The sequence below is a fragment of the Eptatretus burgeri genome, chromosome 8 (genome assembly GCF_056783735.1).
Source record: "Eptatretus burgeri isolate ZD-2024b chromosome 8, Ebu_testis_v1, whole genome shotgun sequence".
Lineage (NCBI taxonomy): Eukaryota > Metazoa > Chordata > Myxini > Myxiniformes > Myxinidae > Eptatretus > Eptatretus burgeri.
The window spans coordinates 22364506-22390490 of record NC_140968.1 but is presented as its reverse complement, the minus strand read 5'-3'; the positions used below and the strand labels follow the sequence as shown (position 1 = coordinate 22390490).

Here is a 25985-nt window from a genome sequence, read left to right as displayed (position 1 = left end):
TATCATTAATCATCATCACACCATTTTAAAGCCTTTATCCCTGAGCAGGGGTCAGCTTTTTGTGGGCTCCAATCATGGTACCCTTTCTTGCGGCAATGTTTTTACGGCCGGATGCCCTTCCTGACACCAACCCTGAAGTCGCCTTCAACCCTGCAGGGATAATTACCAGTGTACTGGTGCTCATTTCGCCGACCTTCGAAGGAATGACAGGCTGAGTCAACCCCCCTGATGCTAACTCAGCAGCCAGCGGGGCTCGAACTCAGGACCCCAAGGCTCCCAAGCCACCGCCTTAACCACTGAGCCACACCAGGCTCACATTAAGTATCATTAATCATGGTCTACTAATTTGAAGGGAAAAAAAATTGAATTTTTTTTTGCCCATTACAAAGTGTCGAACAAAGCCCTAGACCTAGAGTGTTGATTTTCTATTTTGTCAGTGACGTCACACTATGAACTCTCCTTGAACCGAATGGCAGCTTAACATTGAGAAACAGTGCATTTCGAGCTCAGATTCCGATACTGATTCCACCGCCATTAGTAACTCTGAAGATTCTTAGTACAGTATGTTGAAACTGATCAGTTGGATTTTGAAGAAACGATGAGACAAAAATTAGTGATGGAAACCCTTTCAGGGCAATTGTGGAACCGTATCGTTTAAAGCCTTGTGTGGGCAACTCAGAGAAAGAAGGCCGAAGTGTTAGCGAGGATGAAAACGCTAGTCACATGGTCATTTTAGCTCGGTGGGGTTTGATTTTCTGTTCAATTATCGGTTTACAAGGGAGGGATTTTGTATTAATTGATAAATTGGTTTATATATCACTGGAGCAGTAATACCCCTTATCGGCTGACAGCTTGGGCACCGCCAAACACATTCGAACATCGCGGAGAAAATGGGCAACGAATGCTTTGTCCCAGCATTATAGGCTGACCAGGTGTCTTGTATGTTTTGGGATCGTCACAACATTTCATACTTTCTCTGGACGCCATTTGTGGCTGTGCCGTGTTCCACCGTCATGTCCGTGAGGTGCCATTGTCCTTCCCTAGTAGATGGGGATTGTGGAGTCAGGGGGGGGGGGATCCTCCTGAAAGAGTAGCTGATGATATAAACATACTTTCCATTATATATAGATAGTGGTTCATTTGACTTGCAGAAATGTGTTGATAATAGATAATTATTTTCAGGTGCTCTTTTGGTAACTGTCGGGCAATATCAACAGGTGTTTGATTCATCGCTCAAATCACCCATGTGCATATGCCAGTAGCTCGGTAGGGATAGTGTTACAGTTTCAAGCAACGTGTGTTTCTTCCACTTAATTGTGGGGGTGGCATATATTCTCCGTCATTCGTGGCAGATAACCATAATGTCTAGCCATCTCTGTTGTTTCATAACAGTGCTCTGTAACATGTTCCCAGCACAAAAGCAAACATTTTGTAGGCCTAATCCGCCTTCGGGTATTTCGGACAGACCTCGTCCAATTTCTGGAAAACTGAGGGAGGGTCTTTCGGCCATTGGTGTAGCATGAAACCATCTTGGTTTGTATTGCTACACAAGCACCAAGAACGCATTGACTCTACATACTTGTGGAAAATCGAAAATTATATGTATTCGCTGTTTGAGTTGAATCATATCGCTATATAACTGGACACAGTACAGATCAGGTGGTCTTCTTCCGTGTGTGACGCCATGGATAATCGGAAGAAGAAGAAGATTTAGACTTCTAATCGCAAATTTCCTTATTTTATGATTATGATTTATAACCCTAACCCTAACCCAGGCTGTTAGGGTTAGGGTTCGGGTTAGCGTCGAGGTGGTCTGAGCGTTTGGGTTCCCCTTTAAAGATCCCACGGTGTCTTTCGTGAAGAGTAAGCAAGCTATCGCCTGCATCAGGAACGATTTCCAAATTAATGCCCTGACATCCTGAGTCAGAGTGGTGATCCGACCAGGATTGTAGCCTAACTGCTTTGGCAGCACCAATGCTCTGTGTAGGTTATGGTACATTATAATGGTGATGATGATGGTGGATGCCTCCTTGGGAGGCCATTGACTGTTGGTCTCCATTATGCCTGCTTTCCATTTGGCCTGGCATGTCTCTTTACAATTTGAAATTATATTTTTAATGCCCATCACGTGTTAGTAAGTGATTATGTGATATATCTTATTATCTTGTACCCAGCAATCGTGTGTGTGTGTGTGTGTGTGTGTGTGTGTGTGTGTGTGTGTGTGTGTGTGTGTGTGTGTGTGTGTGTGTGTGTGTGTGTGTGTGTACGTGTGCTACATGTGTCTGTCCACGCCATCACTTATTGTTTTTACCATTTGAGCTTTTGTTATCAAATTTTCAACAAGCTTTTTATTTTAAGAATATGGAGAAGACTAATTAATAATAGGGTCAAAATGTCAAAGGTTAAAGTTACAATAAGTACAACTAGGCCTCATTAACCCCTCCACCACATCAGCACGAGACGGTCCGCTTTTATAATCGCTTCCGTCTTTATTTATTTACCACTAGCAGAGCCTACCCGTCACTTCGCTGACGGACTAATTGGTCATCGTATTTGCCAAAAATTTGGGGTGAGAAAAAGGAAAGGAAGACAAATTTATCCTTCCATAGAGTGCTTTAACCCCTCACCCACACCCACCTCCCCATCCCTGTCCCCTATCCTCACAGTCTACTCCTCCCCTCTTTGCCCCCCAGTTCATCCCGGTGTGTGTGTGTGTGTGTGTGTGTGTGTGTGTGTGTGTGTGTGTGTGTGTGTGTGTGTGTGTGTGTGTGTGTGTGTGTGTGTGTGTGTGTGAGATAGAGATATATAGATAGGGGGAGAGAGACACACACAGAGACAGAAACAAAAAGTTCCAAGTGGTCTCAAGCTTTAAATGGTCAAGGATCTAATCTGACGGATGTAAGGTGTCTGAATGGTGTTGAGGTCTGAGGGGTCTCAAGGAACTTGAGTGGTGTGAATGTCTAAAGGTTCTTGGGGTCAAAAGGGTATAAAAGGTCTTGAGAGTGAAGGGATCTAAAAGTGTTAAAAGGGTGATAAAGGTAAAAGGGGCCTTAAAGGGTCTAATGGGTTTTTTGGGTCCTCGGGATCTTTTGGGTCCTCAGGGTCTTTTGGGTCTTTGGGGTCCTTGGGATCTTTTGCGTCCTTTGCGTATTTTGAGTCCTCAGGGTCTTTTAAACCCTCAGGGTATTCTGGGTCATTGAGGTCGTTTGGGGCCTTAAGGGTATTTGGGGGGGGGGCAGTCATAAAGGGTATTCAACAGTCATAGGGGGTCTTAGCAGTCCATCGGGTCGAAAAGTACATTCCAATCGTACATAATTAACAGATGAAAGTGTGTGAAGTCACGATGCAAATGACGTTCAAACAAGATGTAATTAATAGACATGTAGTCACGGACTGACCGTGTTTTTCGTTTTTACATCTGTATTTATTTGTAATTGCACGCGAAGAGAAACGTGAGTAACGCTGTAGCCAAAGGAAATTTGGAAATTGTAATATCCTCTGCTACCACCACCAGGTGGCGCTACACGGTACACATTTACGTAAAGAATTCCAAATTGATGCCCTGACTTCCTGAGTCGAAGTAGTGACCCGACCAGGATTGTAGCCAAGTAAATGCTTCGACAGCACCAACACTCTGCATATGGCATGCCGCATCAGGATGATGATGATGATGATAATGATGATGATGATGATGATGTTTTTAGAGCCCTTCTGTGTGAGATTTATTTTCCTGCTGAGACAATTCTGAAGAAGTCCATAACATTATGATATGATGAAGAGACAGAGTTGAAAGTGTAAATGTATTTGAGACGATGTAAGTCAATGTGGGTTTGAATGAGGAAGGACGGAAGAACATTTTTAATAGGAATTGTGGTTAAATATTTGTGTGGCACAGGGTTCAGGAAGGTTCAGCGACAGCACCTGTGAGTGCAGGATGGTTTGAGAAATAATTTAAAAGTCGAATTATTCTCCAGTCTTCCCAATTTTAAAAGCCTCCCAAAGTGGTTATCATTCATCAGTGGACCATGTCATGTAAAACTTTTCCTCAAACTTATACTGCTCCTCCTCAGCTGCTCTATACTCTTCTGACCATGTGTTGGTAAAAGTAGGCATCTCTTTGGCAGTTATTAGAGAACCACCAACACGCAGACTCGTAAGGCAATTTGCTAAAGCTGATTGGTCTATCTCCAGTCAAGACTGGTCCATCATCACATCAGTTCGTAACGTTGACTGCTCTTGGAATTTCTTCTACAATTGACTAATTTACCTTCTTCACAAGTTCATTCCATTGCGCATTCAATTTTTCCTGTCCATCATCTCGACCCTGGCACACTGATGTGGGTGATGAGTGAAGCTATCCCAAGAAATCAACTTGCATTCTCTTGCTGGAAGGTAACCCCCTGATGAATCCCTTTCATTATACCTAGACAAGATAAGCCACTGCAAATTGCTTGCAGCATGTCGCTCAATGCTGGCAGGATGCACGCTCTCACATTGTCGCTCCACAAGGATGTCTTCTCTGGACAGCCTCTGGAAGAGGTGCTGTCATTAGAACTCTTTGGGTTCAATATCAGCCATAATCTCTTGTGGGAGGATAACATCTCTGAACTGGGAAGGCAATTTGGCTAACCACCCAGCATAACTCTTGCCAAGAAACTGCTTCGGCAGCACCGACGCTCTGTAACAAAGTATCGTACATCAGAATCGGAAGAAGAACATCTCTTAAATTGGCATCAAAGGCTATATATTCACCATCTGGGTATTCTTCAAAGAGCAAAGGTATGTTCCTGTGTCATTGCTATTATTGTATTGTTCCAATTATGGTTAATCCCCCTTTCCTCCTTGTGTCTGTCTATCTCATCTCCCTCACTCCTTCGACACCCCTCTCCCTTCCTCACACATACACACACCCTTTTGGCTGTAAACCTGAAGCTTTTTGTCATTTCCCTCCTCCATGAGTCTACCCTCGGCCCTTGTATTAAAAGGTGTTATCCTGCTGCGAGCGGATTTTACAAGGTGCAAAGGGAAGGTTTAAGCCAGTGTTAAAAAAGAAAAGTGCAATCATAACAGGTAAGAAGCAATGATGTTAAAATGCCAGATAGCTTACCTCACTTCACTTTGTTTGTCGCACAAATGTCAGAGATCTCCCCAAAAAAGTTTCAGATTTTTTTTCAGCAAATCAAATGTGTCGGCAGTTGCATATTACAACCTGTTGCCACCACCACCGACGTAACATACAGTATATGGAATTATCTTCCATCAATCATTTCTAGAAGGCAAATGCATCGTTTAATGCATCAAACATAAAATCTGTCTCAATGGTATAAATCAGTTTCATCGTATTCATAATTCAAGCCAAGACAGATATGCTTCTTTCATGTTAGTAACAACTATTTCAGAGATCTTTTATTCCAGGGCAAGCAAGATTAAGCTACCAGGAGAGGCACTAGGAGACAGGACTATACATTAGAAAGGTGGTGATGTGTGGATGGGTGATTTAGGGCCAAGGGTATGGGGATATTGGCAGGACTTGTGGGTAGCTTGTGTGTGGATGGGTAATGGTTTCTGGGGTTGGTGCTGTGACGGCATGATGGGCCAAATGGCCTCCTCCTACACCCAAGTTCCTTGTGTGTACAGTATTTGTGTGTAACTAGCGAATTAATCAGAGGAGAAATATTTTCAAGTGTCTGTCTATATTCAACTTGTAAGTATGTCGCCTAACGTAAAAGTGCAAGAATGTAATCAGGGAGATTATTCCGTCTTTTTTCTCGCATAAGCAACACTTCTGCTCGCGTCACTCCTGAAGTCATGGCAATGCCACTGATGAGACACCACAGATTATGGTAGGAATTTATATAACTTGATGAGAGTATCTGCATACAATGACCCACTCCTTTCAATAGATACCACAAGATCTTTGAAATCCAGAAGTGAATTCAAGAAGATAAGACTGGCAGATTCACTTCTCTGATGGAAGGACAGGAACCTCATTGATGCAACACCTTGCCTGCCAAAGATCAGGATAACAGTTTAGAATTGTGTTGGGAATTGGACACGGACTGTACATACAACTAAGAGGAAAATATACTACTTCTGAGCTATCCCATATGGGCAAATATTTGATGAAAACATTGAAGTGGTTGTGAAGGAGCTGTGGAGAAAATTTCAATCAATATTGTAGAAAATAAGTACAAAAATATTTTATTGGGTAACTTGTTATTTTTGGCAACAGCCTGTGCAAAAGTCTTAGGCCACCTTGAAAATAAATATTTTTTGTTGTCACATTCGCATATTTATGCCTAGTGTTGGCTTAATGGTTAGGGTTGCGGGCTTTGGATCCTAGGGTCCTGAGTTCAAATCCCTCTCAGCTGTTGAATTAATACCAGGTGGGGTTAACTCGGCCTGTCATCCTTCCGAGGTCAGCAAAATGAGTGCCAATACCAGCTTGCTGGTATACTGTGTCGGAGTGGTGACCCATCCAGGATTGTGCCCAATAGCCAAGGAAACTGCTTAGGTCGCCCCAATGTTCTGCACAGAATATGGTCCCAATGGATGGATGGATGGATTAGCATATTTTGATAAATAAAAGGTGTTATTACCTTTGCCACCGAAGGTAGACGGAGGTTATGCTTTCACCCCTGTTTGTTTGGCTGTGAGCAGGATATCTCAAAAAGTTATCGATGGATTCAGATGAAACTTAGTGGACAGGTTGGGTGTGTGACAAGAACAAGCTGATTAGATTTTTGGGAAGATCTGGATCTGAATACGATAATTTTTTTAAGCGATTCCTCGCAATTGAGTGACAAGGCCAAAAACGATATATAGACTAAGTTGCAAGGAGTGGCAGATATTTCAAAATGAGCGACATATCTCAAAATGTTGAGGATGGATTTGAACAAAACTTGGTGGATGAGTTGGTTAGGTGAGAATAACAGGCTCATTAGAGCTTGGTTCAGGTCCGAATGCATATCCAGCCTATCATTGGGCAACAAAACGTAAACTTACTAGCAGAGGTATGCTCTCTACTGAGTGCCATTCTGGTAATGAACATGTTTTATGAAAGAAACAAAAATGAATTTTATTTTATATACCGGGGATGGTAAGTCTGAGGCAGAGGTGTGGAGGAGTATTCAGGTGGGTGCAAATGTGTGCAGGAGGATCGAGGGATTAAAGGCAGACAGAAAGAGGTCAAGGAAATTGAAAGGGAAGGTTATGATATTGTTACGAATCTGGAAGCTTACTGCACTCAACATTCAGGTCCCTATAGAACAGTTATATCGGTAAGTACATGTTTCTAGTGAGGGTCCCATCCCTAGTCTAATGGGAATTAAATGTTCGTGCGCTGCAGAGTTATTTTTATAGTTCGGATTTTTACATCCTCAACGACAACAATGCCATCTTCACTTTCACACGACAACACTCTGCTCGTGGCATTCTTCGCACGCTCGCCAGCAAGCACGCGCGTGGGCAGAGTCTAGTATAGGCATGGCGTCCCTCTTTAGCCAATCGGCAAGGAGTGGGCGTCTCACCCGCCCCATTTCCGACCCAACACGATCGCCATTACGCACGTGGCAGAAGGCGAGGAGGTGGGCGGAGCCACAAACTCCTCCACTCGGGACTCCGCCCAGAAGGGTGGGAGTTGCCCCGCCTACTGTGGGCCTGTCCAATGGAGGACGGCCAGGGAATCGCGCGATGGGTCCGACCAATGAGGAGGCGAGTGGCCAGGAGAAGAAGCCCCTCCCTCCTGAGGAGAAGGGGTGGTTGTCTGGACCAGCGAGTGGAGAGACGGTGTGTTCGTGGCAGGAGCGCTGGCCAGTTCGAGAGATCGTGGCGTTTTGCCAAGCAGCGAGGATCGTGTGTGAGACATTCCTGGTGGGAGAGGACATTCTCAGTCCAGGCATTTTCCAACCTGGCATCCAAAGCCAGTGAGTGGTTGTCGACGAGGGCCCTGCAGACGGTCGTGGTCGTGGACTTCGGGTCGTGGGTTCGAGTCCCACCGTGGTGATTTGAGTTGGTGTGACCGCACGAGGCGGGGCAGGTACCCCTGGCCGGCTCTACTGACTGAAGACCCATCGGGTCCATTTTCTTTTTGGGTGTGCGTGTCTGTGTGCAGGCCTGTCTTGTCTAAGTAGGATTGTTAAGTGCTTTTGCTTGTACATTGACTGCATTTCTTATAGTCTGATAACTCTGCTCATCTGTGTTCCCTTCCCCCCTATTATAAATAAATCCCCTGTTAAATGTTTGAGCTCGTTTCTGTGTTTTCTTTATTGGTTTAGCACAGTGTGTTTTGGGAAATTTGGAAGCTGCAAATTGTGTGTGCATTTGGACTGACGGACCTCGGTAACCATCCGCTCAGGTTACGCATGGTTCGAGCACGCTAACGGCTCGTTCCGCGCGAGCTCCGCCGAGGGTGAATTTCCCCAGTAGTTTGGACGACGTGGGTATTTAGGTATATTGAAATTGGCAATTGACCCTATCCCACGCGGTCGACCTATTGGCGATCTTCGGTCCAATAAGGGACCCTTCGGCTCCGGAGTTATCCGGGATGACGACCTATAAATTCCGGGTGTTTGGTGGAGCCGACTCTATTGATCCATCTAGCGGTCATGCTCGCCACTGAAACTCGGCCTCACAACAATATCATGTGTAATGCCGGCCGACCTTTACGGTCTGGTAATGGTGGCACAGACAGAGAGACCACAGAGGCTGCAGGTTTGCGAGACCAACTGGGTCAGGAGGATTGTGGGAGTGAAGAGGTTGGATGGAAGGAGGATGGATGAACTGAGGGAGGAGATTGGTGTGCAGATGAGCTTGATGGGGAGATTGGGGACGTGCTGGCTGAGATAAGCTGGACCACCTGTGCGGATAGAGGAAAGAGAATGATGGCAAAGAGAGTGGATAAGTTGAGGGAGCAAGGTAGGAGGAAAAGAGGTGGACTATGGTGGAGATGGGAGGATTGTGTGAGGAGGGATATCAGTAAGGTTGGGGTAGTTGGAGAGTGGAGAGAGTTGGCTGAGGACAGAGGGAGATGAAGGAGTATCGTGGTCAAGGAATGGCAGAAGCATGGTGCCATTGGACCTTGCCTCTTACAACGGGAAGAGGAGGAAGTGAATAAGACTATCAATACATGAAATTGACTACCTCTTTCATGCAAAACAGCAGGTATGCATTTTGGAATGCTTTGCTGCAATTTCTTGAGAAATTGCATTGGGAAGGTGTTCCATGCATTCTGCAATGTTTCCCATAATTCGTCTTGTAGTTTTGGTTCTTTTTTATTTTCTTCCTGTGCAAATAATCCCAGACAGCTTAATGGATGTTAAGGTTAGGACTTTGAGGGGGCCACTCTTTCCCACTGATTAGCACCCCAACTCTCATGTTTGTCAGTTAAAAGCTAGATGTTGTGGTATTTGTTCATAAGCATTAGTAAATGCCTATACATGAACGAGTAAAATTGATGGTTACATGTTGTAAGTTTGCTGTAGTACACATCGATAAATTATCAATAAACTAATTGATGTAATGAGCTAATTTTGACTGTGGATAGCAGGATTGTATTGTAAACTGCCTGGTGAGATTTGTGAAGATGCTGGAATGTTCTCAGACGAAACTTGCAGGACGGATAAGAATCGCAGTGACTGTAGGGCACGGGATTGTTCTCAGTTCCTATGGAGGGGGGTGTAGGAAGATGGGTGACGTGACGAGATGTGTGTATCCATCGATGTGTATCCATCGCCCCCGTACTGGATTTAACTCTGATGAGTGAACGAGGTGTTCATGTCCAGAGCGGTTATTAACGTGTGGAACTGATTATGATCAGGTTGATGAAAACTCATTAAGATTGTGTATCGGGAAATAATTCCTTTGAGCTCTTCAATCATCCTGGATGGGCCAGCATATGAGAGAGAACACCGCAACAACAGCCCTGGTGGACGAGGTGAACACATGTGAGTTGAGCTGGCAGAACAGGGACACTGGGCGGAAACATTTCAATGTGGGAATCAGAGTTGGATATTGTATGTAATGGTGAACTTCCTCATTTGACTTTGTTTCTGTTTATTTGAAATACAAGTTTCAAAAATGTTATGCCGTTTACGTGGTCACTGAAACTTCACTTGGAAGTCACAGACCCCAACTGACAGAGATCCAAATGATTGGTGGCCGACCGGTACGATCGTTCATTCTCTTAAAACTCAAACCTTGGATTGCAATCATTAGAGAAGTTCGTTCAGCAACACAAACAACATACGTACACCAAAGGGAACGAAACTCCGAGGTGCGTATACCACTGACAATGTTTTTGGGCATATTTCAGTCTCGTGACAGTGCTACCTTTTATGCAGAAAGGGCTTTATGACAGCAACTCACCCAGGGAGACCACTTTTGATAAATGACATTCTGTCAGTAGATAAGTCACTGGAAGCTGTGATGTCTGTGCCATTTCTTGTGGAAGTTCAGCTCCTTTTTTGTTTTCCGTTTCTTAAGGAACATATGTTTAAGCATTGCTCTGTTTTACTGCTTTAAGATTAATCTGCTTTGCTGAGCTTCCTTGGTCTTCTAATCCATCTTTTCTATCTTTAACTTCTCCAGTTTCCATTATATGTATTGTTGCTAAAATGGCACATCTGTAAATACCTGTTTTGCAGGATATTTCTCCATAGGAATTGCCTTCTTGGTGCAAAACTATTATTTTGAGTGTCGTCAAGTTCGATTATAATGGTGTGGGTTTATATTACCTGCAAGAGAGAAATTTCTCTTTGAAATTGGTGAAATGTGGTGGCCTAAGACCTTTGCGCAGTACCTTTATGTATGTACGTTTGCGTGTGTGTGTGTGTGTGTGTGTGTGTGTTTGTGTGTGTGTGTGTGCTGAAGCATGGATGGGGAATGTTACAGTTTGTGTGTGTGTGCTTGTACGTACGTGTGTACGTACGTGTGTATTGAAGCATGGATGGGAAATGTTACAGTATACATTGATGAGCCAAAACATTATGACCACTGACAGGTGAAGTGAATAACATTGATTATCTTGTTACAATGGCACCTGTCAAGGGGTGGGATGTATTAGGCAGCAAGTGAACAGTCACTTCTTGAAGTTGATGTGTTGGATGCAGGAGAAATGGGCAGGAGTAAAGACCTGAGCGACTTTGACAAGGGCCAAATTGTTATAGCCAGATGACTGGGTCAGAGCATCTCTGAAACGGCAAGGCTTGTGGGGTGCACTTGGTCAGCAGTGATGAGTACCTAACGACAGTGGTCCGAGGAGGGACAAACCACAAACCGGCGACAGGGTGTTGGGCACCCAAGGCTCATCGATGCTCGATGGCAACGAAGGCTATCCCTTCTGGTCCGAACCGACAGAAGGTCCACTGTGGCACATCACAGAAAATATTAATGGTGGTCACAGCAGGAATGTGTCACAATTCACAGTGCATTGCACCCAATTGCATATGGGGTTGCGTAGTCGTAGACCAGTCAGAGTGCCCATGATTACTCCTCTCCACCGTCGAAAGCACCGACAATGGGCACGCGAGCGTTGGAACTGGACCTTGGAGCAATGGAAGAAGGTCGCCTGGTCCGATGAGTCCCGTTTTCTTTTAGTTCACGTGGATGGCCATGTACGTGTGTGCCGTTTACCTGGGGAAGTGATGGCACCAGGATGCACTGTGGGAAGATGACAAGCCGGTGGAGGGAGTGTGATGTTCTGGGCAATGTTCTGCTGGGAAACCCTGGGTCCGGTCATTCATGTGAATGTCAATTTGATACGTGTCACCTACCTAAACATCGTTGCAGACCAGGTACACCCCTTTATGGCAATGGTATTCCCTGATGGCAGTGGCCTCTTTCAGCAGGATAATGCACCCTGCCACACTGCACACATTGTTCGGGAATGGTTTGAGGAACATGATGAAGTGTTCACGGTGTTGCCCTGGCCTCCAAGTTCTCCAGATCCCAATCCGATTGAGCATCTGTGGGATGTGCTGGACCGACAAGTCCGATCCATGGTGGCTCCACCTCGCAACTTACAGGACTTGAAGGATCTGCTGCTAACGTTTTGGTGCCAGATACCACAGGACACCTTCAGGGGTCTTGTAGAGTCCATGCCTCGGCGGGTGGGTGATATTTTGGCGGCACACAGAGGACCAACAGCATATTAGGCAGGTGGTCATAATGTTTGGCACATCAGTGTGGAAATGTTGCAGGTATGTACTGTATGTATGTATGTATTGTTACGGGTTCGGCGGGGATCGTGAAGGGAGTTCTTGGACCCACTTCCCGGCCAATAACGCTGAATCCCACGAGCTGCAGATAACTCCGTGGAATGACAAGTTGCTAAGCAACCACAGACACAGTCTGAGATGCTTAATTTAGGTATGGTCCACCATTCAATTCCCGCTTCACCTTCCCTGAAAATTAACCACCCCAGATAAGGACTGTGTTTACCAACACTCCACTGCTGTCAATCACAACGGCTGGGTGACACCGTAAGTGGAACGTTGGCTCATGTCTAACCATAACGAAACGGCGTGGTGGAAATTCCTGTCACTCTTGCACACTGTGATCGAACCAATGGAAAGAGATGGCCAGGAAGTTTGGAAAGCCGTTTATAAAGATTAGCAAAGGCACTTATTTACAAGGAAAACAGTGACACAGAAGAAAACTCTTACCCCTAACCCTAAGCCCACTTCGTCAGTCATCTTATCACAATTTCCACCACACAGGCACCTCTGTCATTTTGGGGGAAACAAAATAAGAAAGAGTGAAAGATTGAGAGAGATTAGGTCGAGGTGTAGGGTCGGCCTCCCGCTCACTCGGCGCAAGCCTGCAGGCTCACATTGGTGCCAACGTAAGAATGAGGTGCTCAGTGAAGGGAGAGGTGCAGGTGAATGTCTGTTGTGCTTCAGAGGAAAGCGTGAAGTCATAACCTAGCCCGAGAAAGAGTGAAGGCTCATCCTTGAATACTCTTCTGCATTCAAAGTGAATGAATTAGAAGAAGGGAAATCCGGAGATAGAAAGTGTAAATCACTGTGTTTGGCCGACACATCCAGAAAAACTCTTCTGCTTGATCCACGTGTCAGCTCTCCGATGCACCGCATTACCAGTCTGTTCGTCCTCGCAGGTTCAGCCTTAGCTCTTTGATTCCTCAGATGTGCAAATTCTCAGCACTTTGATTATTTATTTGGCTTTATAAGGTCCTTGGGAGGGGTATGGTTTTGGGACCAAGCAGCGTCGAGCGCAGCTTGAGCTTCGTGGGTGCTGCTTCCTTACTGATCCATTCTTGATTTTTTGCAATGCCCATTGGCCAAGCCCAGCTCCTGCAGTGGCGTCGATAACCAACGCGAGGCAGCAGTTGTCGACTTTGTCGCTGGAGGCCTGTCCATTTGCCGGTGCGCTATCATATTCTTGATTTTATTCGATTTGCAGTCGTGGCACCGCGACCTTATGATGTTCTTTGTGGATTTGATTTGTAATGTGGTTTGTAATGTTGATTTTGCATTGTTGGTTGTCATGTTGAATGTGATGTCGGGTGTAGTGTTGAGTATTGCAAAGCGTGCATTGGGGTGTTGCAGAGGTGTATGTGTGTGCGTGTATGTGTATATGTATATATATATATATATATATATATATATATATATATATATATATATATATATATATATGTGTGTACGTATGCATGTATGTTTGTGCGTATATGTATATATTGGATTTAGGTGGGGAAGAATCACAAAGGGGTTCAAATCTTCGACACGAACACAACATATTTCACTTTCCACTGATACGAGGGGAAACGTAATTTAGATAAAAGTACTACAGATATAACTACATTAGAGATCCCTTATGTGTTGACATGTGTCACCCCATGATCTCTGAAAACCGCAACAGTATGTATATACATGTGTACTGAGGCATTGATGGAAAATGTCACAGTATGTATGTTTGTATGTATGTATGTGTATTCCAGGGATGTGATGGATGGACATCACTCTTACCATGATGGCTTGCCGTGACGGCGGGGAAGTTTGAAGGCAATGCAATCTCTTCACCGTCAGTCTCCTCTATGCTGCAAAGGTTCGGAGACGTGACTGCAAAATCCCGAAGGCCTGTGACACAAGAACTTTCAGAAGTGCTGACTGTTGGTCAGATCAATACATGCCTTGCAACAAGCTGAGGGTATCACTTCCCCTGGGTCACTTCCTCAAAGACTGCTTCCAGGGCAAATGCCTAGATTCTAAATCAATAAGTTAAACAGGTAAATTGAAGCACCTACAAATCATATAATATCTGGAATGAAAAGTGACTAAACTTTTCGAGGCTGATAATGTCACAGATGCTCAGGGTGAATTCTGTAATGTTTACTGTATATGAATGTACCTTAAGAATGTGGCCTTTGCTGCCATCAAGGTCCTCAGCTTAAAAAAAAATTTTGGCATCAAGGACTGGTTTAACTCAACTGACAAAATAATCAAAGGAATACTCATAAGACATGAACTATAAGGAAGACCACGATAATCCCAGAATTCATTAGCAGTACAAGTAACTCAAGTGGAAGATCAGAAGCTGCCTTGAAAGATGAAGAATAACTGGTGGGATGAAATGAAATGGCAAAGGAACTCTGACTTGGCTTCGGGTAATGATCACAGAAAGGCTTTGGCAAAATCCTGTGATGGCTTGGCCTCAGTGCTAGCTCTGAGAGAGGCCTTCAAGCAACACATGCAAAATATGCTATTGTGATTAAGAAGGAACAGATCTTGTGGTTCTGGTATTTGTCTTTCAAATATTTCATATACAGTCGACATGTTGAAAATTGCCTTCTCATCAATATTTCTTATGCTGTGAAAGGGAAGACGATTTCTTCAAGAGCTCTGCTCCTAATCCACTCTCAACCACAATCTTCACCGATTATGTTGGGTCACTCATCATCGTCATGCATGTAGTCAAGTATCTCTCACTCTCATTTTCAGGTGAGTATGTTTTTGTGCATGCATTTCTCACTCTCATTTTCCTTTGTTCTCCACTTGTCTTTCCTGCATGCGATGTGCTTTGAAGGGATCTTGTAAATCAGCTTGGTAGAGGTAATTGTGAGGAGGACTTGCCAGCAATTAATGCCAACGAGTACCAGCCAGATGGGAGTTTGTTTATAGCTGAAGTAGCTATTGTAATGACCAGAGGTAATTAACACTGATTCACAGCTTGTGTTTTCTTATTTAATTCTGCAATAGTGAAAGGGAAAGTATTTTGATTCTGCTCTAAGAGAAAGTCAGACAAATACAAGGACGGCAGAGACTGGTGTCAGTCTAATACGGGATATATTTTAGTGCAGGAACAATTTGATATTCAACAAGTGTGAACATGCAAACTGTCAGCATTTCACTTGTAAAAAGGAAAGATGCCACGTTGGCAAAAGCAAACAGTGGAATGAATACTTTAAGAGTGTTTTGACAGTTGAGGATTAGAAATATTGGTTTTTTACCCTGAGAGGAAACTGGTGAGGAGAGATGTAGGATTATAGGAATACAGATACTGTACCGAAATGTTCAAGAAGACATGACACAAAGATTAGAAGATTTATTCTTTAAAAAAAATTTTAAGCATAAAAAGCAAAGGGGGATGGAATTGGTGCAGATTATTTTTGAAGGCAAAATATTGGAGAAGAAAGAGGAAATAATCGGGGAATTATTTTTTTTGTAATCGCAAAGAAGGAAGTTAAAATAGAATGTCAGTGGAAACAAAACAAAAAATGCAATCCGTTCAATATGTCTGAGTATCATAAAACTTTATTAATATTGAGGCACAGTTTAATTTGTTTTATTTCACATAGAAATCTCAACCCATGGAGGAGCTAAATGTCAAAGATAAGTAGAAAAGGTAGGGGTCGGTGTGGTGGACAGTATGAGATGAGTTTTGCCAACACTCTTGAAAGACTCTTGCCAACACTCAGATGAGCATGAGACAATAGACACAGGAAGTGGGTTCCATGTACAAACTACACGACTGGTCAAAAGTTTTAGAACACCCCCATTTTTAAGTTCTTACTGAAATTTAAGTAGTTCAAGTCCAGTGAATAACCTGAAATGGTATAAAGCCAAGCGGTAAACTGCCAGAAGTTAAAAAAAAAGTTTAGGTGACGAAAAACTGAAAAATAATGCAAATTTCAGAGTTGTTAAAAAAGGCCCTTTTCAGGGAATAAGTAATGGGTTAGCAATTGCAGCTGTTCTGCAGCAATGGAAGTATATTGAGCCTTGAAAGTTGATGCAAAGAATTCCTGCAGGTGTCCCAACTTTTGTTGATTAGTTACAATCCCTCTGTCTGTATAAAAGCAGTGTTGGAACAGACTGTGTTGCTATACCATCTGAAGCATTATTTGGACAATATTGCACTGCAGGAAGTAGTATATTGCTATCATAATGGCGAGAAAAAGACAATTAACAAAGGAAGACAGACAGACCATTATAACCCTTAGAAGTGTAGGTCTTTCCTTTGGAGAAATTGCAAAGTAAGCCAAGGCGTCAGTGAGTACAGTTTCCTCCACCATCAAAAGGCACTTGGAAACTGGAGGAAACTCTGACAGGAAGAGGTCTGGCAGACCCAAAGCCAAAACACAATCAGAAGGCAAGTTCCTGAGAGTCAACAGTTTGCGTGATAGGAGGCTCACAGGATAGCAGCTTTAAGCACAGCTTAACACTGGTCGAAGTAAGGAAGTCTCAGTTTCAATTGTGAAGAGAAGACTTCGAGCTGCAGGTTTGACAGGTCAAGTGGCAGTAAGAAAACCATTGCTAAGATGGCAAAATAAGAAAAAGAGGCTTGCCTGGGCCATGAAGCACCGCCAGTGGACTCCTGAAAACTGGAAGAAGGTAGAAGAAGAAGGAAAAGAATCAAAATTTGAAATCTTCGGTTGATCTTGCAGGGTTTTTGTACACCGTTGAGTAGGCGAAAGGATGGTTCCTCAGTGTGTGACACCAACTGTCAAACATGGAGGAGGAAGCGTGATGATCTGGGGCTCTTTTACTGGATCAAGAACCAGCGACTTGCACAGAGTGACTGGCACCCTGAACCAAAAGGGCTACCACAGCATTTTGCAGCGCCATGCAATACCCTCTGGTCTACCCCTAGTTGGTAAGGGGTTCATCCTACAGCAAGATAACGACCCAAAACATACCTCCAGGCTGTCAAAACTACCTTAGAAGAAAAGAACAAGACGGTAGGCTTCAAATCATGGAATGGCCAGCACAGTCTCCAGACTTAAACCCCATCGACCTGATTGGGGATAAACTTGAAAAAAGGGTGAAAGCAAAGCAACCTACAAGTGCAACACATTTGTGGGAACTTCTGCAACAGTGTTGGGAAGAACTTTCCGAACAATATTTGATTTCCATTGTGGAAAGAATGCCACGAGTATGTTCAGCTGTTACAGTTGCAAAAGGTGGCTACTTTGATGAGTCAAAAATTCAGATTAAATTTTGTTCAACAAAACGATTCCATGATTTCTGTTTTATCTGCAATTGTTTATTTGTTCTATACTCTAATTTTAGAGTACATTGAAACATTAAACTGCTTAAATTTCAGTAAAAACTGGAAAAATGGGGGTGTTCTTAAACTTTTGACCGGTAGTGTATATCGGCACTCGGTAGAGTGCATAACTCTGCCAGGCTGAACAGTTAACGTTTTATATCCCACTGATAGGCCGGATCAGCATCCGGACCTGAACCCAAATCAAATCAGCTTCTTGTTGTTCCCTACCCAACTCGTCCACCAAGTTTTGTCATAACTCGTCCATAACTTTTTGAAATATTGTGCTACATATCATTTTTGGCCCAATTACTCAATGGTGAAGAATCACTTAAAAAAAAATTAGAAAACTTTTGTATTCGGATTCGGATCATCACCAAAAACGAATCAATTCGCCTTTGTCATACACCCAATTTGTCCAACAAGTTTGGTCTGAATTCCTCTTTAACTTTTATAGATATTGTGCTCACAGGTAGACAGATATGGGTGAAAACGTAACCTCTGTCCACCTTCAATGGAGCAAGTTAACTAGAACGAGTGATCAGGGATTGCACTCTCATCGGGACATGTTTTGTGTGCTGGTGTGTTGACGACGTAGGTTTATGTTCATTCAGAGAACAAACAAAAAGCCTGGTGTTGGCTTAGTGGTTAGAGTGGTGGCTTGGGATCCTAGGGTCCTGAGTTCAAGCCCCGTTGGCCGCTGAATTTAAATACACCAGGAGGTTGACTCATCCTGTCATCCTTCCGAGGTCAGCAAAATGAACACCAGTGTACTGGTAAGGGGAACACTGCATCAGCAGCATAGCCGTGTCCCAACCAATGATGCAAGAGAGACAGAGAGAGAGAGAGACAGAGAGACAGAGAGACAGAGAGACAGAGAGAGAGAGAGAGAGAGAGAAAGAGAGAGAGAGACAGAGACAGACACAGACACAGAGACAGAGACAGAGACAGAGACAGAGACAGAGAGAGAAAGAGACAGAGAGAGAGAGAGCCAGAGAGAGAGAGAGAGAGAGGCAGAGCCAGAGACAGAGCCAGAGACAGAGACAGAGACAGAGACAGAGACAGACTTTGACTTTTATGTCCTTTTATTACAAAAAAAGTATAAAAGGTAAAAATTCAATACAACAAAGCAAAGGATTATATACAAGAGTGGAAAAAAGAAGAGAAGAAACCAATTCAATTTTCAAGTAATCGATAAAGCATTGATAACAATTTATACACAAGGAACACCCCCAAAAAATACATTAGAGAGAGGAGAAGATGATAAGAAGAGAGAAAGCAACACAGGCTCCACACGTACCGCCAGAGACTGAGCAACAGCCCCTTGCGTTTGCACGTGCGTGCCAAGCGAGACAGAGACAGAGACAGAGACAGAGACAGAGACAGAGACAGAGACAGAGACAGAGACAGAGAGACAGAGACAGACTTTGACTTTTATTACAAAAAAAGTATAAAAGGTAAAAATTCAATACAACAAAGCAAAGGATTATATACAAGAGTGGAAAAAAGAAGAGAAGAAACCAATTCAATTTTCAAGTAATCGATAAAGCATTGATAACAATTTATACACAAGGAACACCCCCAAAAAATACATTAGAGAGAGGAGAAGATGATAAGAAGAGAGAAAGCAACACAGGCTCCACACGTACCGCCAGAGACTGAGCAACAGCCCCTTGCGTTTGCACGTGCGTGCCAAGCGAGACAGAGACAGAGACAGAGACAGAGACAGAGACAGAGACAGAGACAGAGACAGAGACAGAGACAGAGACAGAGACAGAGACAGAGACAGAGACAGAGACAGAGACAGAGCCAGAGACAGAGAGAGAGAGAGAGAGAGAGAGAGAGAGAGAGAGAGAGAGAGAGAGAGAGAGAGAGAGAGAGAGAGAGAGAGAGAGAGAGACAGACACTTTTGGCCTCTTGATTGTTTGGGATCATGATGTAACAAGAGAAGTTATACCAGTACAAGCAAATGCCTGAGCATTGCCCAACAAAGAAACAAGGTAAATTAAAACTTCAATGTAAGTACACCATCAACAAGTTCACATAAGGATGTGTTCACACACCACTGTTGTGAAAACAGTGTACAATCACTGGAATTAATTTCAAGGTGCACTCGTGCTGTGACCAAGGTTTTAAAGAGATAAACAACATCGGAAACAGAATCACAAACATCTTGAAGTTTGCGTTTCCTTGACATGTATATAGCAAGCTTCACTTCAGAGGACAAATAATTTGCTAACAGGCACTCATATTTACGCTGGTGGAAGATGCTAAAACCGTAAACAAAACCACAACAAGTAAAAGTTAGGCCGAGTCCCCGGATAGCACGTGATAAGACTGTAAAAAGGGGTGCCAACCTTGAGCAATCAATAAAAATGTGAAAAATAGTTTCTGTGGCACCGCAGAAGGGACACAATTCTGTGTTATCGGGACATATACGATGAGATAAAACATTGGATGGTAAAATGTAATGTGCCAGTCGCCACTGCAAATCTCCGGAGCGCTTGGCAGTGGGTGCCTTGTACATAACATGCCAGTTGATCGAAGTAGAATGAGTGGTCTGAAGCATTCTCCCCCAATGTGCTTGTGGTTCCGCAGGTCTATCGGGAACAAGGGTTTTAACACACAAAGCGTAAACAGAAGATTTTTCCATCAATTTAAAGGAGGTGAAACCTTGAAAATGAAGCAAAAGCTCTGGAAATGGATGTAGGGATAAAGAAAGGTTAGCTTCTACCTGTGGAATCCAATTCAGATTAGTTTGCTTGAAAAAGCGCAGAATCACAGAAAAGATTCTCCCAATAATTCGAATGGACCTCACTCCAGTGGCCACAGCGACGTCAGCAGTTGGCTTCCACTTATAAGGAGAAGGAGTTCTGAGATCTTTTACCTTCGTACATCCAGCATCAATAAACTTCTGCACAAGAATATAATTGCTGCAGACCCCTTCAAAAATGGGGTTTAAAAAGATGGGCTCATTTAAAAACATTTCCAGGGAGTAGTCATTGTTATTTCGGCGAACAGTGACTGCCTGCCATGCCTTCAGCATGCTTCTATAAAACAGGGGGACTGATGCTATATCAACTTTCTTGGTGTCAATAAGGAACAGTTGCTGATCGTAGCCGAGTTTCCCCGCCTGCCGAAGCAGGCAGTGAGCCAAGGCCTTCCACGAGACGTCCGTGTACAGCAGTCTGCGAAGCGAAAGGAGGCGAAAAGCCATCACCTTGCTGGTAATAGCAATCAGCCCCTGTCCTCCTTCAGCAACAGGCAAGTTTAACACACCAGGTTGGAGCCAATGCTTTCCTCCCCAAAAGAAGTCAATAAGAATTGATTGTAATTTTTTAAGAAACAAATCTGGGGCCTGCAGTGCTATAAAAACGTGCCAAAGCATTGATGCTGCAAGGTTGTTTATAATGAGGGTTTGGCCCCGATAGGAGAGTTGACAAAGTAAGCCCTTCCACTTTGGTAAACGTCTCTCAGTTTTAATTATTAGAGATTCCCAGTTTTTTAAAATGAAGTTCTCAGTTCCAAGAAAGACGCCTAGGTAAAGAATTCCATCCCTTTCCCATTTAAGTTTCTCGGGAAGAGTCGGAGGAATGGCGCCATTTTGTGGACCAAGATGGAGAGCTCTGCTTTTTCCCCAGTTCACTTTTGTGGAACTTGCCAAACCAAATTCATGAATGCAACGGACCAAGGCTGAGACGTCCTCATTCGAGCGAACGATTGCACAAAGATCATCTGCATAAGCAATCACTTTAAACGGGTTCGCCATTGGTTGAGGAAGGAAACCGAGAAGACGTGCACGCAACCGAACGAGCAAAGGCTCGATCGCAAGAGAGTACAGGAGGCCAGAAAGAGGGCACCCTTGACGAATGCCTCTATTAACCGGGAAAGGGGGACATAAAATGTTGTTAACCTTTAAGAGACTAAAAGTGTTGTTATACAGTAACTGCACATGAGAGATAAAATTTTCCCCAAAACCAAACCCCCGTAAAACAGAGAAAAGATAAAAATGATCAATGGTATCAAAGGCCTTTTCTTGATCTAAGAACACCAACCCGACATTCCTTTGCTCAAGAGAACAGATGTCAATTATATCACGCACAATAAAGATACTGTCATGAATTGTCCTCTTCGGGACACAGTAAGACTGATCTGGGTGTACGATCTCCTCGATTATGGCTTTAAGGCGGTTGGCAAGGGCCTTGGAAAATATTTTGTAGTCTGCACAGAGTAATGAGATGGGACGCCAGTTGTGTGGTTGCTGAAGGTCTCCTTTTTGGGGATAAGGGCGAGGACAGCCCTCCGGCAGCTTAATGGCAGTGAGCCTGATCGTCGACCGTCGATTATAACCTCAAGTAGTTCTGGTCCGAGGAGGTCCCAAAAGGTTTTATAAAATTCCGCAGGAATTCCATCCAGGCCGGAGGCCTTACCCGAGGGTAGAGTTTGAAGAGCAGCTTGGAGTTCCTCCAAAGTTACTTCCTTGTCCATTTGTAGAACTGCAGATTTTGACAAGGTCGGTAAGGAAGAAGTCAGCACTGTTACCATTTTGTTGTCGATTTTCAGAGCACGATAAAGTTCAGTAAAGTAGTGTCTGAGTGAGGCTCTGACATCTTTTTGATTGTGTGTTATCCTTCCTTCCTTTGTCCTTACTGAAGTTATCTGCTGACTTCTCTTTGTTTGATCTTCCAGTCCAAAAAAGAACTTAGAGGAGGTGTCCAGGTAGCACAAATTCTCCAGTCGGAGACGAATCAGCGCTCCTCTGGCTTGCTTTGCACAAAGTCCAGCAAGAAGAGCTTTTTTCTTCGCCAGCAAGAGGTTGGTTCTTTCATGATTTGAGGCCAAGAGGTTGGTCTGCAAATATAATATTTCTTTGGCAAGCAAGGATTGAAGGGCAGAGTCATATTTGGTGTGGTAGGCTCCATATTGTTGGCAAAAGGATCTTATTTGCACTTTGACGTTGTCCCACCATTTTCCAAGGCAGGGGAAGGAAGTTTTACGTTGGAGCAAGGCTCTCCAGAACACACCAAAGGCATCGACAAACAGTTGGTCATCCAAGAGGCTTGCGTTGAAGGTCCAGTAGGCAGCACCACGATTCCGAACTGGTTGGTGAATCCGAAGTGCGACCATGTGATGGTCTGAGAAGCCGCTCGGAATAATGTCCATATTGCTCACAACATTTAAAAAGGTACTGTTGATGTAGAAACGGTCCAATCTTGCAAGTGATACGTGGCCTTTTGAACACCGACTCCACGTGTATTGGCGGAGAGAAAGATTGCGGATTCTCCACACATCAACCAGGGAAAACTTGGACAAGGCTCTCAACAAAGGCGCTGCGCTTGCTGGGTGCGGCTCCTCTCCATTACGATCAATGGTGGGGTCCATCGTGCAGTTAAAATCTCCACCCAAGCAGACAAGGCCATCAAAATCAATGTGTACAAGAGACGTTTCTAAGTGTGTGTAAAAGGTGAGTCTCTCCGTGCTATCGCTAGGTGCGTAGACATTCAGTACGGTGTGTTTAAAGCCATTGAGTGTGAAGGTGAGTGAAATCAAATACCCTTTGATAATCTCATTAAAAACAACACTGGGACTGCAAAAGGAAGGTTGTAAATAAACAGCCACCCCAGCCCTTGGGTGTTCCAGACTACTAAAAAACCATTTTCCCCTCATTGTCCTTTGCCATTCACTTGCACAAGAGGAGCTGCATCTTGTTTCTTGCAAAAGCAAAACATCAATGTGATTTGTCTCAACAAACTGTTTAAGTTCTGCTTTACAGATGGAGGAGCGTCCCCCATTAATATTTAAACTCGCTATAGAGAAGGCCATAGGCTAACATAGAGTTAGGGTGTGTCAAAAACTTAGTCTCTCTGTGTCTGCAGCTCATTCTTTGCTTTGAGGATGCATTTCCGGAGTCGATACACTTGTGATTCCGTCACACCAAGCTGTCCGGCTTTGAGAAGCAAAAGCTTCGCAGAGATTATAAAGCCGGATAAGTCAGGGAAAAAGTTTTTAATTTTAACATGTTTCTTGCGAAAGGTGTCATGAAGAAACTTTATGATATCGGCAGGTGGAACACTGGTAACACTCTCCGAATCTTGGGAAACTGGATCATTCCATGCTTCAGCACTGCCACAAGAAGCAAGTGATGAGTCCCCGTCCGAATCATAATCCGAGTACTGATTGGTGTCCATTACATTATCGTTATGCTCCAAAGATGGAGCTGATGGTTTAATAAGGGAAGCCTCACATTCTGCTTCCAAAGGGGGAGAAGGAGTCGGAGGAGTCGGGGAAGGAAGAGTGGAGGGAGGAGGAGTGGGGGGAGGTGGAGTGGGGGGAGGTGGAGTAGGGGGAGGTGGAATAGGGGAGGTGGAGTGGGGGAGGTGGAATAGGGGGAGGTGGAGGGGTGGGAAGAGGAAGAAGATTAGAAGTGGGAGGGGGAGGAGGAGGAGGAGTGGGAGGGTGAAGAAAACGGGGAGGAGGAAGAATACTAATGGAAGGAATGTTATATTCCGCTTGAGATGAACCTGGTGTTTCACTAGTTGAAGCTTTACACCCTGATTCAACCAGGTTTGGAGTAATTGGTGACTTAGAAACGGTACACATTTCACTGTTGGTCTTTTCAGAGAGGGGGGTTACAGTGGATTCGGTGTTAATATCCCAGGTGCCTGTGACTATGGGAGTGGTCACGTGTGCTCCCTGCTGTACAAAACCAATCTCCTCCTCATGTTCACTAACCCCACCGACAAAAAAGTCATCATCCTCTGGAGCAATTACATCAAATGGATTTTTCGTTTTAAAAAGAGCATCTATTGTTGCTTCCAAACACGAGTCATTATTCTCGGCAGCCGGCGCCATCTTTTTTGCACAGCTCGCCGTCACATCTTGACTATTGTTATCATTTAAATGCTTCAATTTATGTTTCCTTTTTGAAGGAACAACGGTGAAGCTTTCGTCATCTGTCAGGGGGGGATTTACCTCCACTCTCGACGGCCCAGGCAGATTGTTCGAGTTTGAAGCGTCACCAACGTTCCCAACTCTAGATATACCACTATTCGTCTCAATGGGTTCGACCACACTAGATATTCCACTTAATATATTCTTGGGGCAATCACTTTTTAAATGTCCCGATTCACCACAGATAAAACAAGTTGTGGTCTCCGTTGCGATATAAATCTGGTAATTGCGGTTTTTATTTTTTAAAGTCATAACTGCATTGAGCGATTGAGCGTTGTTTTTTAGAATGATATAGCAATGACGTCGGAACGACATGATGTGGCGAACCGAAGCGTCAGAGCGGAGACGAAGTGGAATCATGGAGATTCGTGACACAACTGTGCCAAAAACGCTTAATGCAGCAACAATCTCCTCACTCGAGAAGAAGGGCGGGATGTTGGACAGTGTTAATTTTACCGCCATCGTATCGAGATAACTAACGTTAACGAAGACGTCTGGTAGTACGGATAGACCGGTTTCGACCGCCTGAGCCACGTGTCGCTCCTCCGACAAGAAAACCATGACACGTTGGCTCATTTTCGAAGCGGCGAGAACATTCTCGATTCCTACGAGCTCTCCCAGAGCCATCACCACGTTCTCAACACTAACTCCATCAGGTGGAGTAATTGTCACTCCATTTTTCCGAGTGAGTGACTCGTACACACTATTGTGCAAACGTCCGTTTGCCATAGCTTAAAGCAAAAGAAGAGAAGTTTAAGTTTAACAAAGGAAAACCGTCACAAGCAACCAGCAAGTGGGGTCAAATGAAGTATAAGGGAAAGGAAGAGTATAAGGAAGAAGCTAAACCACCGATAAACGGCAGGCCTATGAAAACAAGGCAGATGAAAAAGTAGGCCCAGAAACCCGAAGGTTTCAAGGAAAACCCACAAAGCACCTACCGTGCGCGCTCTCCGTCTCTCTCTCGTCTCAGCAGGAAGGGAAACAGGGAAAAAACTCCACAAACACGTACGGGGACACAGAGGGAAACGAAATAGGGACAGGAACAACACTAACACAGCACAGTACTCACAGCTGCACACACAGAGCCGCCATGATGCCACACCCATGCACGACTCACCAACGACCAGCAGGGGGCGCGAGAGAGAGAGAGAGAGAGAGAGAGAGAGAGAGAGAGAGAGAAAGAGAGAGAGAGAGAGAGAAAGAGAGAGAGAAAGAGAGAGAGAAAGAGAGAGAGAGAGAGAGAGAGAGAGAGGAAGAAGAAGAAGAAGAAGAAGAAGAAGAGGAGAAGAGAAGAGGAGAGGAGAGGAGAGGAGAAGAGAGGAGAGGAGAGAAAGAGAAACCCACTTTTTCGGTTTTATTGCATAGATTCACGGTCCAATTATATGTATTTTATAGATGTACATACATATGTGTTTTATAGATGCACCGATTTTACTGACGTAGACTTATTTATATAGTACTACTTTATAGATGCACACCTTATTAATCCATGTACTTTGTCGATGTACATACATTCTTAATAGTACCTGCTT

General features: G+C 44.0%; 1 long non-coding RNA gene across 1 annotated transcript in view; it reads left to right on the top strand.

Annotated features, from left to right (window-relative positions):
* LOC147021292 (uncharacterized) overlaps positions 1-17478 on the top strand; it is a 58577-nt gene extending 41099 nt beyond the window's left edge. Inside the window, exon 3 of the long non-coding RNA XR_015060744.1 lies at positions 13958-17478. This is a non-coding gene — a long non-coding RNA (uncharacterized LOC147021292). The remainder of the gene's footprint in view (positions 1-13957) is intronic.
* The last annotated feature ends 8507 nt before the right edge of the window (positions 17479-25985 follow it).